The sequence below is a fragment of the Mirounga leonina genome, unplaced genomic scaffold (genome assembly GCF_011800145.1).
Source record: "Mirounga leonina isolate KUSES-001 unplaced genomic scaffold, KU_Mleo_1.0 Mir_93, whole genome shotgun sequence".
Classification (NCBI taxonomy): domain Eukaryota; kingdom Metazoa; phylum Chordata; class Mammalia; order Carnivora; family Phocidae; genus Mirounga; species Mirounga leonina.
This window is the reverse complement of record NW_023270854.1, coordinates 52033452-52049169: the sequence shown is the minus strand read 5'-3', so window position 1 is coordinate 52049169 and position 15718 is coordinate 52033452. Positions and strand designations below refer to the sequence as shown.

Genomic DNA, 15718 nt, shown 5'->3' with positions numbered 1-15718 from the left:
TTCTCTCTCTCAAATAAATAAATAAAATCTTTAAAAAAAAAAAAACAACCTAGCATTCTCTACCTGCAGAAAATACCATTCAAAAATGAAGGCGACATAAAGACTTTATGCGACAAGCTAAAGCTGAGAGATCTACTACCAGCGGAACTCTCTCTGCTCTCAGACTTCTGTCAGTGCAGGCACCCCCGCCTTGGGAGCTTCCCCCAGTCCAGTCCCCGTTCATCAGAACGTCCCAGGAGATGTGTCTCTTCCTCACACACCCAAAACCAGGGACCACCACTGTGACAAGAGGAGCTTTTCGTTTCTCTGAAAAGAAAACTGTGCTGAGCGAGAAGAAAAGCATATGAATATTGCTGGAATGGAATCAAGAAATCTTAAATCCTCCTCTCAGGAGAAAGTTTCAGCAGTGTTGAAAGTAAAGATGAAGAAACGATGACAATGAAAAAAGTTATTTGTTTCCTTCTCAAAACTGAAGGAGAGGGCAATTACCTATAACTTTTATATACTAATAAAAATATAAGCTGTCATTTTTTTCTACTCATTCATTCATCAACAAATATTGACTTAGCACTGGTTTGCTCCAGGCCCTGTTCCTCACAGGCTCCTCCACACAACAGGCTGACCTGCAATAGTGGGTAGAGCACACTCAGACTCTAAAATCCCCGCCTTCTCCCCAGGTTTATGTCCAGCAACAGTGGAAAATCACGGGCAGCTTTGACCTCTGCACAGACTCTGCCAGAAGTCATGGAACTGAACTGGGGTGAGAATTGTGTTTTTCCATCTCTCTGGACCAGGAATGAGGCAAGATGAGAGTTTCTCAGTGTGTGGGCAGCAAGGCAATGAGGGGAAGAAAGGGGAAGGAAAAGAGACTATTTTTTGGCTTCTATGCATCAACTTCACGTCTATAAGAATTAGACAATTTTGTGTAAACACTTTCAGTTGGACTTCTTCTCAGTCTTACATTTCTCCAGGCTTTTAATACTAATGTTTCTTATCTAGGCTACATTATGGTTATTAACATTTCAAAAATTTGCTGCACGCTTCTAATGCTACATGAAAGAAGGCTGTTGCCTTAAAATATGAGGCACCAAGAATAGAAAAGCTGTAAGCAAAAATATAACAATAAACTTGTCGCTAGAGTGATAAAAAATTTTATTTGTATTTTAAAATACGGTCATGCTCAAATCACTCTCTCTTATAAAACAGAGACATTTGGTTGTGATGTCCTGGTTCTGCTAAAATTTGAGTCAATGGCATTTGAACAACTTTTATGTAGAAGCAGATTGATTTCTGGCAGAGCAGAGATGCAGAGCCAATTTGTCCCATTTCCACTCTACCTTAATAATATGAAACTAAAATAAAGGGAAAAGTTTAAAGCTGAAAATTTTCAGTAGGTGTTCAGATTGCTGTTGATAAATAATTTGAAGCAAAATAAGTCAAGATACTAGGAAAAGTTTTAAAAATTGAAACACATTACTTGAAATGTTATTATAGTGGTATGTTATAGGGATATAGTTGAATATAATTATTATATTATTTATATACTATATAGAGATATAGTATTTATTTATATATTGTATTATGGATTATTTAGAGATACAGTTGTATATTATAATTGTATTATAGTTTATGTTATAGAGACATACACATGATAAAGATTAAGGGACTTGAAATCTCAAAAAAAAATTGCATAAAGACCTTAAACTAGTAAGACATTTGGAATTTCTATGGAACTACATTTACAAAAATGCAGTGTGTCTCTTGTCAACACAGGAAGTTTGTTACAAAGACATCATTCAAAACAAGAGTCAAACCCTGGGAACTCCATTTAAAATGAAATGGAAAAAAAATTTCAGATGTTTACTTCTCTAGCCTTTAAAGTATTTTATGTAGAAATTAATCAAGTCCCTGCCAAAAACAAACAAAACAAAACAAAACAAAACCATTCTAACCCAATTCACTTGTGCTATGGACCTTTTGTGTAAGTCCTTGAGAATTCCACATCATTCTAGCATGACATTCTCTCCTGCTCAAGGTATCCATCTGCCTGTATAAAGGTATATATAATTTCATACTAATTTCATGCCTCTTCCACCCAGGCTTCTAAAGGGCTCAACCTCAGTAGCTGGCAAGAGTTCCCCTAAGCATGTAAGGTCTTAAAATAAGTCAGTCATTGATCAGAGATTTGGGGGAACGTGCAGAACCATATAAGCAATGAGTTCATAAGGAAAACACAGACAAAAAAGTGGGGACGCAGAGTACAGATCATTATTTCAAGTTGTTTTTGTGAGTGGGGAGTAAAATGACATGGTAGCTGAAGGGGATTTGGAGTAAGATGGGGGAGAGTTATCTAGGATGCTGGATAAGAGATGAAAAGATGCTGAAGAGGCTGATTGAGAGGGAGACAGTGAAGGTGGAGACTGAAGCTTGTGAGTAGCAAGAAGGGATGACAGCCAGAGCACAGGCAGAGGTTTGGCTTTGCGTGGATGGGGCCCCTTTCCCTCCGCCATAATAGGATAGAGGACAGCAGACGTGGGTAGTTAATAGTGAGATGATGAGGAAGTTCCTATCTAATTGTTTCCATTTTCTTTATGAAATACGAGGCTAAGTCATCCGTTGGAAGTGAAGATGCAGGAGGAAGATGAGGCTCGGGTTAGGAAGAGAGGAAAGGGAACAATATAAATAGCTTAAAGAGCAGGAAATGCGGTGGGGTTTCCGGGAAGTGTCAAGGGCCCATAGAAGTCTGTGACACATACTTAAGATGAGACTCACCAGCACAATTGTGCCACTTTCTACAGTACGCAGTTGCACAAGTGTACTTACTATGGAGGACAGGTGCTTTGCCAGATGAGTAAATGGAGAGAGAATGGAGAAACAGAGTCAAGGCAGTTCGCAAGGAGGCAATTACAGAGTTGGACCATGGAGTCCAAGGCTGGGCAACAAAGGGAGAAGAACATTTTGAAAAATGATGCTCAACGTGTAAGTAGTCTCGATGAGATAAAACCATTTGGAATGAAGCATTTCAGTAAGTAGGCCAGAGGATACCATGTCATGGCCAGAAAGTGGAAAGCATACATTTGGGATTTCAGAGATATCCCCCTGCCCCCGCTTAGCTTTCCCTCATGAGTAGGCAGAATAAGTCATAATCTGTGGAGCAGTTTGCAGAAATAACAAGAAAAGTTCATTGTCTTCACCTTACCCAGAATATATCCCCCTACTTCTTCACAGGTGGCTGAAATTACATAATTAGAAGGCCATTTCTCCGTCATCAAGTGACTTCCTGTTAGAATGTAAACTCTGTGGGAGAGATGACTTATGCCAACCCAGGCAGGCACACCTCATCCACTCCTTCTTTCAGTAATTAGCACCTCTCAGCAAAGTCTGTTCCCAACTATGACAATAGACAGGCTCACCCTCAGGTGAGAATTCATTTATCGGATTATTTATAGAGAAAGGTTTTTATGTGGAAAAGAGCAGATATACCCAGCACCTGAACCAGAAAGTTTGGGCCTTCACAATGAATCTGGGCCTGGTATTTTTTACCTAAAGTTAAAGCATAACTAAAAGTTCTGTTAAGGGGGGCAGGCAGGGAAGCAGACTTATGGATGGAAAAAATTTTTAAATGTTTATTGTTAATACAGAAATTCTGCATTAAACAATTTATTTTAAGGAAATAGGGATGATGTAATAAGATGTTTGAAAAAGAAGATTTAACACAATACTGTTTATGATATCAAAACAGGGAAAACAATCTTAATACTAAAGAATAGGAGATTGGCTAAGACAACACAGTCATCCACAGAGGGAATGCTATCCAGCAGTATTGATTGATATATTGCCTAGTTGGAAAAGAAAATGCTTTTTCTTTTTTTAAAATTTAAAGTCATATAAATAAATAAAGAGGAAAAAAAGACAAAGGGATATGTTTATCAAACGGTTAACAATTTGTATCTATAGGGTGGGATTATGGGTGATGATTCTTAGTTTATTTTTTTTCTGTCTTTGTGCTTTATTATGTTTTGTATGAAAGCAAAACTAAATGTGAGCATATTTGGTCATCAAAGAAAATATCCAATTTGATTTTATTTCCTAGCTGTGCAGAATACATGTATACCAGCCTCAGAATTCTGCCGTAAGACCTCATTAACTTTAACAAACAAAATTTAATTCACGATGTTTATTCTGACACTTTCTATCACAAAGAAGCAGTGGACTCAAACTGAATTATCTGATTATAAAAAGAAATTATTCTTGTCAGAAAATAATGCTGCCTGGGCACCGGGGTGGCTTAGTTGGTTAAGCATCTGCCTTCAGCTCAGGTCATGATCTTAGGGTCCTGGAATCAAGTCCCATGTCGTTGGGCTCCCTGCTCAGCAGGGAGTCTGCTTCTCCCTCTCCCTCTCCCTTTGCCCCCCGCCCCCCCGCCACTTGTTCACTCTCTTTCCGATAAATAAATAAAATCTTAAAAAAAAAAAAGAATGATGCCCATAAATAGACAAGAAGGTACAACCTTCTTTTTCTCATATACATTTTTTTCTGATAACTAAATTATCCTACTTTGGGAAATGTTAATGCAGTAGCTTGAGCTGGAAGACATGCCATATTGTAAGGCTTGGCAAAAATAGTTCTGGCATCTTCCTGGAGTCAGAGTGGGAACATTGTGGGAGGAAATGACAGGTGATAAGTACAGTGACTGCCCTCCATCATGCTGGACACAGAAATCAGCAGGCAGCACTGTCCTGTGCTTCTACTTTAAACTCCAAACAGACCAAGAAACGAAAGGAGGGAGAGAAAGATGGGCAATGAATCTGAAGGTGGATAAAGCAGAGAAGATTTAAAAAGAAAGAAAAATGGGAGGCAAGAGAAAGAGGACCATGTCATTTATTGTATTCCCATTGATATAAAGGAGGGAGAGTGATGACTTCTATTATAAATAAGGCATTAATTCATCTCAACACACATGGATTAGGCCCCCATGATGGTTGCAATAAGAAAGAAAAGCATGTTTCTATCCCGGTGAACACAACCAGACCAGTATTCTAGAATGTACTTTTTGCTGTTCCTCTGCTCAAAACTTTATGAGCTTGCTCCATGAGCTTGGCTCATGATTTTCCAGCCCCTAGAATCACTGTTTCCTCCATGTTGCCCCACCAAATCCTAATTGTTCTTCACTGCTCACCTGCTCCATGAAGTCACCTTTAACTGTTCCTTCCAGGCTGTGTGCATATTTCTCCTTTGAACTCCTATTTTATTTACAGTGAGTACTATGTTTACATGTTAGAATGAAATTATTCTCTATTTGTGTGTATTTTCTACTAAGTGTGTAAAGTGGATCTCGTGGATTCCTCACACTAACAGAAATTGACATGCAGTGAATATTGATTGATAATCCCACTATTATGGTAGTTGATTCGTTGCACACCAAAATAATGCTCTCAGACACCAATCTGAGGGGTCGTTCAGGGTTGCCTCTACAGGGGAGAGTAGCAGCGGCTGAATTGTGCACATAGCTTTTATTTAGTTTTTTTTTTATCAGCGAAGCAAGGACAGATGTGTCAAAGCATAGGGAAAGAATACAAAGAGATGGCAATTATCTTGAAGCCGGAAAGCAGGCCTGTACCCTCCTCTATGCTTGCTCACGCAGGGAGGTGGTTATTGGATAAGGGAGGAATGGGATATTCGTGCTAACAATTGCCCAAGGCAGGGGTTGAGGGTTACTTTCCTTTATAGCTCCTTATCTATGCCCTGCCCCAGGAGATCATGGGATCCTGTTCCTACCAGGCCATTGCTTTTAACAGCCCAAGAACAGGAATGCTGCTGATGTTTCAGTTGCTCCCACAATCACTCCTTAAGGCTTACAATACACTTTCTAAGAATAACCCCACAGTTGACTGTATGATTACAGGGATTGTGTGATAATCAGGGATCAATCTGTTAATACTGACTGATAAACACACCATTATTGTCCTTTTGGTAACTAAAGCAGGTGATGATCACCTGGTTATAGCAAGGATTTATAGAAATGTGTTGCATCATTTATTCACTCATCCATTCAATAAATATTTATTAAAGATTCATTCACTAGGAAGATACATCCTCACTTTCTGGTTGTTTTGCCTGTAACTGAAAGGGGGAAGTAAAATTCCAAATGGAATAGAAAAAGATCAACAAAATAAGCTAATGAATACTTGGCTAAAGCCACCCTAGCCTATTAATGCCTCTTTCTGAACAAAAACACGTGTCAGGTATATATTTACTTAGGCAAATTCCAAGAGGCATTTTAAACACTTTGGGGGAGGGGACCCAGAAAGGATGAGGTACCTTATTCTTTTGCAGATTTTGATACAGGAAAAAGTTCTTAGAGGTACTGATATTGCAAAACTAAAGCAGTCATCATCAGGCTCATCAATATTGACCCCAAACCTTTATTTAGCATCTCTATAAACTGTGAACTAGGTAAGAAGTATAGATAAAATTATGAATAAAATATAGACTCTGCTCAGGAGAAGCTTAAATGTCTCAATGGAGAGAGATAAGAATGTCACCCATAAGTTTGCTGGCAGTATCTGGAGGGGTTTGGAGATATCATCCATCCCCCTAGAGAAGGCAGTATTCACCAGTAACTCCCCTCAAAAACACCCTGGTCAGGGGGCCATAGAAATGTGTCTCAATTTTGCCATTCAATCACCAGGCAGTTCATACAGATCCCATTCCATTCCGATGCTTGCTACGAGGCCCTTCAACTTTTAGTCTCCTCACGCTTTTCTCTTCCTTTGCACTCTAGGGTCTTTTTACCCACCCACCTTCCTTCTGCAGGATCCCTAACACTGGGCGTGGCCCTGGGCTCCCTCAGGCCAAGACAGCCACCGGCCTGGCCCGCACTTGCCTTCATCTGTCACATGCAGCCCACAAGATAAACAAAACCTTTCTCTTGCTCATAGTGACACCATCTCTATAATCTGTGAGTGGGGTAGGAAGGGGGGGATCAAGGAGAAGAAACATCCTGTCCAGCATATCCACAACCAAATATAAATCAGAGAACAAATGTTATTGAAAAAGTATGTATTTGATAGGAATAACTTTGCCTCTGGGAAATAAAAATTCAACATAATGGTGACTAAAACAGGATAAAGGTATATTTTCTCTTATGTAAAATTCCACAGCTAAGTGTCCAGTCCAGGGTCTGCTCCATAAAATTCTGAGAGACCCAGCTCCTTCTGGCTCACTGCTCTATCATCTTGAGGATGTGGCCATGGTCTTCAGGTCCAAGATAGCAACTAGATCTCCTGCCATCACATCCTCATTCCAGATAGCAGGATAGAGGTTGGGGCAAAAAGAAGAGACAAAGGATATAGGTCAGTTACTGTTGTCTTTTTAAAATTTTTTTCTTTTTTTGTTTTACTGTTGTCTTTTTAAAATTTTTTTACAAATGATAATATTTTATTATAGAAAAAGCATCCCAAATACAGGATTTCATAAATGCCAGTAGGTGAACAAGTATAACTTTGAAAGTACCTACAGGGCCACCTGGGTGGCTCAGTCCGTTAAGCGTCCCACTCTTGATTTTGGCTTAGGTCATGATCTCAAGGCCTGAGATTGGGCTTCACCCTGGCGTGGAGCCTGCTTAAGATTCTCTCTCTTCGGGGCGCCTGGGTGGCTCAGATGGTTAAGCGTCTGCCTTCGGCTCAGGTCATGATCCCAGGGTCTTGGGATTGAGTCCTACATCGGGCTCCTGGCTCAGCGGGGAGCCTGCTTCTCCCTCTGACCCTCTCCCCTCTCATGCTGTTTCTCTCTCGCTCGCTCTCTAAAAAATAAATAAAATCTTAAAAAAAAAAAATATTCTCTCTCTTCCTCTCCCCCTGTCCCTCCTCACTCCCCCCACACCCGCTCTCTATCTCTTAAAAAAAAAAAAGTACATTCAAAGTAGAGAGGCAAAACCTAGAAGCATTTTGCCTTTGGAAGAGAATACAATGTTCTCCTGCAGAGATGATCCCACCCAGAGCACGAATGTGGCTCCACCTTTCATGCAGACATCAGGTTTGCTTTCTGAACTCACTATACCCATTTTAACAATTTCAAAATGATGGCAAGAAGTGGCATTGAATAAATTACTAAAACTCCTTGATTCTTAATTTTCTGTTGACACTCAATAAAAAAGATACTATGTCACACTTTATGACAGATTTTGAGTTAAAGCCTGTTTGTTTTTACCTACAGAAGAGTCCAGTGGAACACTATTTGCAAATATATCCATTTTTTCCGGGCTTATGCTACAGTATTTTCATAGGCCTGTATACATTAGATATCACACTGTTCCCTTGGAATTTAGTTTAAAATAATATTGGCTGTTGCATAATGTGCAGTAAATCCAGCTACTTTCTGGCTCCCTAACTCTTCTTGCTGTCATTCTTTCAATACCTTTCCTCCACTTTGGAGAAACCATTAAGTAATCTAACCTGACACATTTTAACCCTGCCTCTTTGTCTACTCTCCAAATCCTCAAGGCTAATGCAGACACAAACTCAAGATTCTAAACCTCAAATTCAGGTTCACGTTGGCTTGCTGAAATGACTTGGAGTGAGATATCCTGGGGAAAACCGTTTTCTTACAGAAATATTCCTGTATATATTTAGGCACCTGGCTTATTTAGGTTATTTAGGCACCTAGAAAAAACACCAAACCTGAGCTCCAACTTTTTTATTAGAAACACTTCTTGCCTAGCTGGCCAATTTCTACATGCTAATTGTCTCTTGAGGAAGATTCCCAGAAGTCACCACAGGACAATCCTACTTATATCTCATTGGTGAGGACTTGATCACCTGGTTACTACAAGTCAAAACAAGTCGGGAAATGGAGTCTTTCCTGAATGGCATGAGCCCAGCTAAAAATTGAGAGTCTTTCTGTAGAAGAAGGAGAGAATAGACATTGTAGGAGAACTAGCTTCTCAGTGACAAAGAGCAAACAAGATACTTTAGAAGTAAAGAATAGAAAAAGACCCATTTAAAATTAAGAGAACTGGGGCGCCTGGGTGGCTCAGTTGGTTAAGCGACTGCCTTCGGCTCAGGTCATGATCCTGGAGTCCCTGGATCGAGTCCTGCATCGGGCTACCTGCTCAGCAGGGAGTCTGCTTCTCCCTCTCCTGCTCCCCCCTCTTGTGCTCTTTCTCTCTCTCACTCTCTCTCAAACAAATAAATAAAATCTTAAAAAAAATAAAAATAAATAAATAAATAAAATTAAGAGAACTGAAGATCATTTCACGGAAGAAAGTTGAGTCTTGAAAGTTGTACTATTTGGACTGGCAGATATAGGACCGAACAGGTGGAATGAATAGAGGGAACAAATAGTAGTGGGCACATGTACATCCATTCATTCTCTCATTTCCTTTAGTCATTAAATTTAAAAGTATTTTTTATTCTAGAACTTTTCGGTTACACATAAATATAGAAAGAATAATATAAGAACCTTCAGGGCTCATCAACCATTATGAATACTTTAGAAATGATGGATAAACATTTATGAAGTAGGCTTTCAACTAAAAATACAGAAATGATTAAAATGCAATGGCCCCAAGAAACTTAAGCATAGTGGGTATGTCTGAAGGAGTAATTCATTAAGGAAATGAATGAACATTTGGTGAAGTTAAGTGGTAATATAGCAGCCAATGTAGCCAGGATACATATGTGTTAGTTCTTTACTATGTTCCAGTCATTGGTTGGAGGAACTTGGATAAAAAGCTCACTGTTAGCCCTGTGGATATTTACTGTCCTGTGAAGGGCTCATAGGCCAATGGAAATAAATAGCTGCAAATAATGGAAGGTCTGGACTATCATAATGTGGAATATGAACAGGCAATATTCAGGCAATAGGGAATTACCAGACGTAGCTGAGCAGGAAAATGACCGAATATTAAATCCAAGGTTTAGAAAGAATTGGTGCCCGCATGGGGGATAGATTGCAAAGAGGAAAACAAATTTAGGAAAATAGTTAACAATTAAAAGTGAATTTCAAAACAACCTGAGTAAAAGGAAGAGAAGAAAATTAACATATTGTGATGTCTACATTGTCCCACGCATAGTGGTTAGCCCTTTACACACATGCCTGACATTAATCTTCATGACAGCCCCAAGAGGAAGGTGTTATCCCCTTGATTTTTAGATGAGGAAGTAGAGACCCAGAGAGTGATTTTTTCTGGCTCTATTCCTAGGTCCTAGTGGAATCAGAATTTGAATCTGTTTTGCTGGCCTCCATGTTTACATCTGTACCACATGCCTCCACGTCCTGAACTACAGAGGTAGCAGAAGGAATCAGAAAGAGGGCACAGAAGTGAGGATGCTCCTGAAGAACAGACTGGGGTGAGTGATGAAGTGGTGTGGCTGGGGAAGAGGGAGAGATCAGGGGCGTCACAGACCACTGAAGCCCCAAGCCTGAGCGTCAGGATGATGGTAATGTGTTTATACAAGACATACATGAGACAGAAGATAAAGAGACTGGGGAGCAGATGATGCATTTGAATTTGGAGGTGTTGAATTGGAATTGATGTCTAGCAAGCAGTTGGAAACTTGGGTCTGAAACGAAGGGAAACACCAAGTCCCTACACATACATGAAGAAGGTTCTGGTGTGGGTGCCTGGGTGGCTCAGTTGGTTAAGCGACTGCCTTCGGTTCAGGTCATGATCCTGGAGTCCCTGGATCGAGTCCCGCATCGGGCTCCCTGCTCCGCAGGGAGTCTGCTTCTCCCTCTCCCACTCCCTGTTTGTGTTCCCTCTCTCGCTGTGTCTTTCTCTGTCAAATAAGTAAATAAAATCTTTAAAAAAAAAAAAAAAAAAGAAGGTTCTGGTGTGGTGTGACAGGAGCAGTGCAGAGTGTGTGAGGTCTCCCGAGAGAAAGGGATGGGTAAGAGAAAACAAGCACCTGAATTGACCTTAGTTACTGCCCGTATCTCCGGGGTACAAGGAGGAACGGGGACAAGGTCTGGAAAAGGGCTGTCAAAAAAACAGGAGAAACAGGAATATGGCTTGTCCCAGGAACTGTGGAAGGGGACAGCCCCAAGATTCACAGTTGGGTGAGCGAACATTGTCTCACAGTTGGAGGGTCATCAGGGACCTCTTCTGGAGCAGTGACCTCTGCAGAGGGCCAGGTGGAGAGGGAGCTGGACAACAGCAGGCTAGGAGAGGCACAAACGAACACTCCTCCGTGGAGAAATCGTCTTTGAAAAGAAGGAAGAGCTAATACTGAAGCAGGATAGGAGATGCCCGGCTGGAGGAAAGCTTTTCTTTTTAGAACGAATGGTGTCAATCTGCTTGTGAGCAGAGAGAAAGGCGCTGTGGAGAAGCCAGATTAGTTTTTCCTGGGACAAGAGGGAAGAAAAGGAGACCAGAGGGAAAGGTGAGAGAGAAAACGTGAAGACACGTGCATTTTTTGTCGTACTTGGTTAGGTTTTCAGGAATTTGAGAGGTAAGGTGATGGATGGAATAAAGAGCGAGGGTGTACTTATGGCTGGAGGAGAGTGGGAAAGATTTGGAATAGATGCATAAAGGAACAGCGCTGGGCTTGGGCAGGGGCAGGCACGGGGTGACCACCTCATGTGGAGCCCGGTTTTGTGGGAGTGTGGCAGCTGAAGAATGCAGGGCTCAGGGGGTCCAGGGTGATGATAAGAGCTTAGAAGCAGGGGCGCCTGGGTGGCTCAGTTGGTTGAGATGCTGACTTTTGATTTTGGTGCAGGTCGTGATCTCGCGGAGGTGGGATGGAGCCCCACATCCAGCTCTGCTCTCAGCGGGGAGTCTGCTTGAGGATTCTCTCTCCTTTCCCTCTGCCTCTCCCACCTTTCACTCAAGTAAATAAATAAATCTTAAAAAAAAAAATAGAAGAGCTTAGCTGCAAAGAAAGTCTATGACCTTAGATGCCTTAGATGGACCCGGTAAGGGAGGAAATTTTCCTGAGGGCAGAAACTGCATCTGATGCCTTATCACATCTCTCAACTCCTGGCATGTAGTAGCTTCTCAGTAAATATTTCATCATAAATGAACAAGCTGAGTATAAGATATAAGGTCTCAAGAAAGTGCCTCATGGATAATGCAGACTGTTGCAGGAGAAGAGAGGTCCCTTGAGGCAGAAGCAGTCCAGGTGGTTGAGAGAATCCTACTCAGAAAACTTCCTCTTGGTTTCCCTTCCTGGTGTCTCGTTCTTCTGTCCTCTTTTGGCATGCGACTTTATCAGAGTTAACTCCTCCTTTCTGCATCTAGCACCGTGTCTTGTGTCTTGCACGGAGTAGACATTCAATGCATATTTACAGGATTGGATACAAACCAAGTTGTGACTGGTATTTCGTGGTGGTTGTTTATCTTTGGGGAGTACAAAGCCTGCCGAATATAGGAATTGCTGCTACTGCTTCCTGTCACTGTCCCTTGGCCTCATCATGCACTCTGTCTTGCTTGTTTTGCAGCTGCCTGGGTTACCTTTTGGCTTCCATTCCCTCACCCTCAGCTGGCCTGAAAACAAACACCCCTAAACATTCTGGCACTGGTGCAGCCCCACCTAGATCCTGCATGGCACTTCCCACCCTGCCTCCTCACAGAGGAAGCCTTTGCCCTCTCAGGACTCCTCCCCAGGGTGCTCAGTATTGCCTTGCTCGATCTTGGCTACCTTCCATCAGGATTGGGTCTCTGCTCAGACAGTCTTGGGTAAACACTTCTCCCTGTTCAACCCAACCCTAGGCCATCCATGGGTGACCCATCTGCACCGTTAACCCATTTCAGCAAGCAGAAGCTAGACCAGAACTATTAATAATCCTCAGACCTTTTAAAGCTATTTTCTGGAATTCACAGACTACTCTTCCACAATGGAGGCCCTTTTCAGAGGTAGGGACATGAGAGAGTCTAGGTGAGGCTACTAGTACTATGATAGTCATAGAAAGGAAGCCAGAATAGAAGCCCTGGCGATGTTATATGTATTTCAAAGCTTTTTAGTAAATCTTTATCCCTGCGGGCTAAATAGGGTCATTACTTCCTTTCTTTCCTGAGTAGAAATCCTTGCTATTACAACTGAGAAAATTAGCACAGAAAATATAGAGTCAATCACCAGCCTGGCCCAAAAAGCTGAACCCACCCCTCCTGACTAGAACTGAAGGCAAACTATTGGATTTCTAACATCAGATTCTACCTTATCTTATTAGATATTGCAATGGGGTGGGACCTTAGTCACATCATTGAGCTGAATCTATTCAAATGAGTCTTGCTACTCACCACCACAAGTTCTTTGTCTTGTGCTAAAAGTTTGACTCATTAAAGGCCATTTGAGACAAAATCAAGTCCTTTGTGTGTATACATTTCCCCCCCTGGTGACTCTGTAATCACTGTTCCCTTGTAGCTCAGCAATACTGTTGAGCAACAGAGTTGAGTTGGATTCTTGTAGGGCAGTGGAAGAACATGGACCTAGACAGAACTGACCTCAAATCCATCCCTTTCCGACTGTGTAAAAGTTACATTCCCCACCTACGCCACTGGAAAGCAGGGGTAAGGACATTGCACTGTCTCCCATATGGAGATTTTGTGGGGATTAAATGAGTTCATTTCTTTAAAAAGTGCCCAGGAACGCACCTGGCACATATTAGGTGTATAACAAGGGACTTCCCTTCCCATTTCCCTCCCTTAGTTCCTACCTTGTTTTCCTGAGGGTAACTTTTCAAAGGGCAAATAGAACATATTATGGAAGTGCTTCTACCCATTCATAGTACAGAAATCATTTTAATGTATAGAATCAAGAATCATTTTTGTGACGTTCTCTTACTTACATCACCTAGAAATTTTACTGGAACTATTTTGTTTTTGTATGAAATATGTTTTTAAAGGGCTTCCTAGTTGAGACAGCACTTTGGGTGTACATAAAGTAATACATACAACCTGGTGAGGTAGTTCAGGGTCAGGTTATTATTATTTTTTTTAAGATTTTATTTATTTATTTGACAGAGAGAGACACAGCGAGAAAGGGAACACAAGCAGGGGGAGTGGGAGAGGGAGAAGCAGGCTTCCCGTGGAGCAGGGAGCCCAATGCGGAGCTTGATCCCAGGACCCTGGGATCATGACCTGAGCCGAAGGCAGACGCTTAACAACTGAACAGGTCAGGTTATTTGTCCCCATTTTACAGATGGACAAACTAACACTCAGGGAGGTGAAGCACTTTGCTCAAGGTCATGTGACAGATAAGTGTGGGAAGAGTGGAACCCAGATCTCTCAACACCTCTCCCCTGTGACTTTCTCTCTCCAGCTGCACTGAGGTACTGGTCTTCCAAAGCCCAGGTGCGAAGCCCTTTGTTAGATGAATTCGTGACATACTATGGAGTATGGAAAGAACAACATCCTTGACGAGGAGGGAGTGTGGAAATGTCAGTTGCCCCAAACATCTAAAGATTTCCTCTATTACACTGCCATGGAAAAACCCAGCTTCCCATGACCCTCCCCCAGGAGCCTAATACAATTTCTGTATCACTGGAGAGAGTGAACCCTTTGCCTTGGAAAGGACCGAGAAAAAGTGGGAGGGGATTCAATAAATAAGAGATAAGAATCAGGGCAAGAGTTGTTCTTGAGGAGGCTTTCACGGTTTCATGGAGACAGATGGCAGCTATCTATAAAATATGCTTGCAAGTCCTACTTCCTTCTTCATTTTGGTTTGTTGTGACAACTAGATTTAAGTTTTAGGCAAATAAATACATAGGAGTATATTTTCACTCCAAGTATTGGAATAACTAAAGCAACAGGATGCCTCACAAATTTCTCCATTTACTTTGGGCAAGAAAACTTCTTTCTGCGAAGCAAGTTTTAGTGTTTTTCTGGGTTTTGTTGGGAAGGCAGGGGGAGACTGTTAAGATCCATTTCTTCAGTAGTAAGCACTCCTGGTATAATGTAATTAATCAGAGTTAGCCTGGAGCAGTCTCCCACTCAGGGGAATTACCTTCTTCCATTTGGTATCCCACACCTGCCTTTTGCAAGGTGCACCTGGAGCCCACTCACCTAATGCTGGTTCTTGGCTGATCAAACCTCCAGCCCATTGGGCTGTGATGCTCACATCAGGCCTGTCTCCCACCACAGTCTATCGACCCCAAGAACCAGTCCCCTCATGACATCCCTGTCCTGAGTTCCGTTCCCTCAGTGTCCTCTAAGTTGAGGGATGGGACTCCCATTGGAAATTCTAATCCCTTTTGAAAAACATATTTTATTTTCACAAAGGCCCCCAATGCAAAATCTGGGGTACATGCTAGAGACCATGTTTCAGGGGTGCCGGGTCTTTCAGGATTCTAGTCATGCCACCTCTGTAGAGACAAATGATTGCTGGTAAACGGTGGAGAGAACTGCACCCAAATGATCTCCTCAGAGCGATCACCTCACTTTACCAGATATCAAGAGAGCATCTTGCCATATGATTCAGACAAGAATCTCCAGGAAAAATAAATACTGTACAACATGAATTACTGAAATGCAGTGAAGCAAGAACTGAGTTGCAAAGGCCTGAAAAGAAATGAGGCTCAAGATTAAGAGCGGGGGGAAAAAGGACAAGTGATAAAGGAGACTACATGGAAATGCGTGCAGAAATAGGCTTCCTGGAAGTAAACTCTGGACAATGAATGTTAGGTGAAATTAAGAGCAAGAAGGACATAATATGAGATGCTTCCGAATGGCTGCTCTAAGGTGTGATGAGCATAATTTGACTTGATTAGACTCTCTAGA

General features: G+C 41.7%; 1 long non-coding RNA gene across 1 annotated transcript; it reads left to right on the top strand.

Moving 5' to 3' along the window:
- The first annotated feature begins 730 nt into the window (after window positions 1-730).
- Window positions 731-14691, top strand: LOC118004566. The gene is made up of 3 exons (XR_004677622.1): window positions 731-760; window positions 10205-10352; window positions 14262-14691. It is a non-coding gene; the product is annotated as an uncharacterized LOC118004566 (long non-coding RNA).
- The last annotated feature ends 1027 nt before the right edge of the window (window positions 14692-15718 follow it).